The following is a 3586-nucleotide window of genomic DNA, read 5'->3' on the forward strand; positions in this document are numbered from 1 at the left end:
ATTACATGAGTCTCTTTGAGTCCTAAGGAGCCCGACAATTCCAGTGTGGAGGGACCCTTTGCCCCAGCTGAAAACTTGCAGTATTTAAGAACTGATCACGAAGATGTTAGAGCCGAGCTTGGCTTCAACATTCACGAAGTCTGCAAAATGTTTGCAGTTCCTCCTTCCCTCTTCCCCGGCAGAGCCTGAGGCGGGGCTGCGGGAGGCCGGAGTCCCTGAGCTCGGTAGCGGGCAGCTGGCCGCCAGGCTCAGACTGTCGCCCGGGCGTGACCCGAGCAGCTGCCACAAGATCACTCCTGCCAGGGGTCACCGCGTTACTTCTGTTTAGTTTGGCCTAATTTCCAGCAATAAACGTTCCAGCAGAGCGTGTGCCTCTGGCGCAGGGGCGAGGGCGAGGCTGCAGCGCCATCTGCACCCTGGCGGCAGGGGCAGCCAGCTCGGCTCCCCACCGCCACCCTTCACTTCCCCATGGCCTCCTCCCGCGCCTGCTCGCTCCCCGCCACTTTTATGACGCGTGTCTCACGCTAAAGACCTGGTCCCCAAGCACATCTGCTGACATTGACTTTTGCAATCAGACCCCGGGGGAGGGGTAACAACCTGGGTTGCTGCGCGCTCTCAGGCAGTTTGCCCCAGAGCCCCCTCCTGGCGCGTTGCTGGCTCTGGCGTGATGGGTGGGCAAAAGGGGAAGGTCACAGGGACCTTGGGGCCCAGCCCCCCCAAGAGCCACTTTGTGGTTAACCGCTGCCCCTGTCCCCCAGCCCAGCCTGGGGGCAATGGAAACATCTCAGAGGCCTTTTGGCTCCAGGGAGTTCCTCCTTCTTGTTGTGGCTTTTTTTTTTTTTTTTTTGAGTACTGGCCCCTCTCCCCGGGCCCCAGTTTTGAGGTCGCTTTTCTCTGGGAGTCTTCCCAGGTTGTCCTTGCCTCTTTCCTCAGTGCTGTGGGGCTCCCCTCACCTGGCTCTTAGCTCGCTGTCTCCTCCAGCATCTGTGAGCCCTGCAAGGGCAGGAGCGTAGGGAGGCATTGCAGCGTGCCCAGCAAACAGCAGGGGCTCCACAGGTTTAACTCCGTTTGTTGGACATTTACTTCTCCTTCAAGGTCCTCCCCATACTCTTCTTCCCAAGTCCTCCTCTAGCCTCCCGTCTGGAATTGCCTCTTCCTCCCCTGAGTTCCTGTTCACCGTTTATTGAGCTCTGCTTTGTCACGAGGCACGTCCTGAGCAGTTGCTGCCTTCCTACATTCTCTCATGCAACCAAGGGATGGAAACAGCCCTGATATCTCACTCAGTGCCATGGTGTGGATGGACACAGCCTTTAGAGTTCAGGGGCAGGGATGGGGAGGGCCTCCCCTCTGCCTTTATGAGAAAGGGCAGACGGTAACCAGTGATAAAAATATTACAACCTGGGAAAAATGACAGTGTGTACAGAGCCCAGGGGCCTTTCTGACTGGAGTGTGGGAGGAGCCATGCTGGGAACAGAAGTTGCACTGAACTGGAAGGGGTAGAGACCAGTCTTGAAGTGGAATTCAACCAGGAGGTTAGGGAGGCCGGCTGTCCTGGCTGTTGGCACGTTGTCCTATTTTAGTGGGTCCTCTGGAGAGCTTGCTGTAACACAGTTGGGTGGTCCCAGCCCGGTAGCTTCTGATTCAGGATACTGGGGTGTGACCAAGAATTAAAATTTCTAATAGGCTTCCAGGTGATGCTGCTGCTGCTTGTGTTGGGAACACACTTTGAGAACCACTGTCCTATGTGAGTCTAACACCAGTGCGTGTCAGAGCAGGGAGAGCCTCAGAGGCTGAATTCCTCACCTGTGTTCCAAGGAACCCTGGTTTTATGGTCCATGAAAAAGGGTTTTGTGGTCAAATCAGTGCGATTTCTGTGGCCCGCCACAGACCCCTGTCTTGGAGATTCAAGATGTATTTGATATAACAAAAGCTTTGATTAATCCTGCAGTAAAGAACCGGGCTTACTTTAACGCACTGTTTCCCAGATCTATCTCAAAATGGAGCACTTCAGTTGCCATCATCCCTTGCACCCTGGGACTAGGGACCCACGAGGTATTAGTTTGAGAAGATCTTCTAGAGCTTTAGCTATTTCTCCCATGACACTGTCAGCAGTCTGAAGGAATCTGAAGGGCTGTGGTTAGCTGCCCTGGCTCATGGTGACCCCGAAGCCCTTGTGTCGCGGTGCTTAAGAGCTTGGCTGCAGTTCAGATCCACCAGCCACTCCTTGGAAACCCTATGGGGCAGTTCTGCTCTGTCCTGTAGGGTTGCGATGAGTTGGAATCTACTCAACAGCAACAGGTTTGGTTTTTGGCTTTCCTGGCGACCCCAAGCACAATGGAACAAAATGTTGCCTGATTCTGTGCCATCCCCATGATTGGTTGTGGATCTGACCATCGTGATCCACAGGGTTTTCTCTGACTAATTTTCAAAAGCAAGTTGCCAGGTCTTTCTTCCTAGCCTGTCTAGTTTGGAAGCTCTGCTAAAACTTATTCAGCATCGTGGCAAAATGCGAACTTCCACTGACAGGCAGGTGGTGGCTGTGCCTGAGGTGTATTGGCCAGGAATGGAACCCTGGTCTCCCGGGGGTAAGGCGAGACTTCTTCCACTGACCACCACTGCCTCATGGGTGTGGGCACAGCCTCCCTTGTTCTCGTGTTTCTCTCAGAGACGCGGCAGAGGTGAATCAAGATTTGTGAGTTTGTGATCCTGTGAGCTGGCCCATCATCTAACAGCTTGTGGGTTTTCCCGACTCCTTCCCTTCCTGGCCTTTGTCTCCCTTACTTTGGTGTGCTTCTGTCAGGGGCCAGCAGGAAGAGCCTGGGTGACGGTGTCAGCCAGGATGGGGTGCCTGGTAGCTTTTCCCCAAGCCCTGAGCACACTGCCTTGCACACTGTAGGTGTTCACTAATGATGGTGGCAGGGCTGAGCTGTGCTGTCTGCCTGCCCTTCCTTCTCAAGAGTAATTGACAGCGGGCCTTTAGAGAAAAACAGTGACAAGTGCTTGAGGGAACGCGGACTTTCTCTAGGAAATGTATGTGGAGGTTGGCTGAATTTAGACAAGGGCAAGCTCTGCCAGAAAGCAAATCTTGCCGAACCTCAGTGCTCTTCCCATTCGGGAAGCAGGGAGGGGTCCATGAGCACAGGCCCTCCCAGAAGACAGAGGGCTGGGGGGAGGTTAAGAGCCTGCTCTCCGGTGGGAACTCAGCTCCTCTCCGTGGGCTTGCTCCAGCAGCACCTGCACCCAGCTTGCCGCAGCCTCCCCAGGGTGTCTGGGGACAGGGTTCCCTGAGGCACTCAAGTCTGGAAGGCAACAGTGGTCTACACACGCAAGCCAGGGAGAATAAAACCGGGGATGGTGGCCTGACACGGTGCCCTAAGAGAGGGTGAGGGTGACTGATGTCCTCTTAGTGTACTGACGTGTTTTGCATCGAAAAAACTAAATACCAACCACACACAGTAAGTCACTACCAATCCTTAAACCATTAAGCTGAAGGAAATAAGTCAGACAAAAGAACACGTATTGTAAGATCCCATGTTATGGACTGAATTGAGTCCACCAAAAATATGGGTTGGAATCCTAGCCTCTT

This window comes from Loxodonta africana, chromosome 9 (genome assembly GCF_030014295.1).
Source record: "Loxodonta africana isolate mLoxAfr1 chromosome 9, mLoxAfr1.hap2, whole genome shotgun sequence".
Lineage (NCBI taxonomy): Eukaryota > Metazoa > Chordata > Mammalia > Proboscidea > Elephantidae > Loxodonta > Loxodonta africana.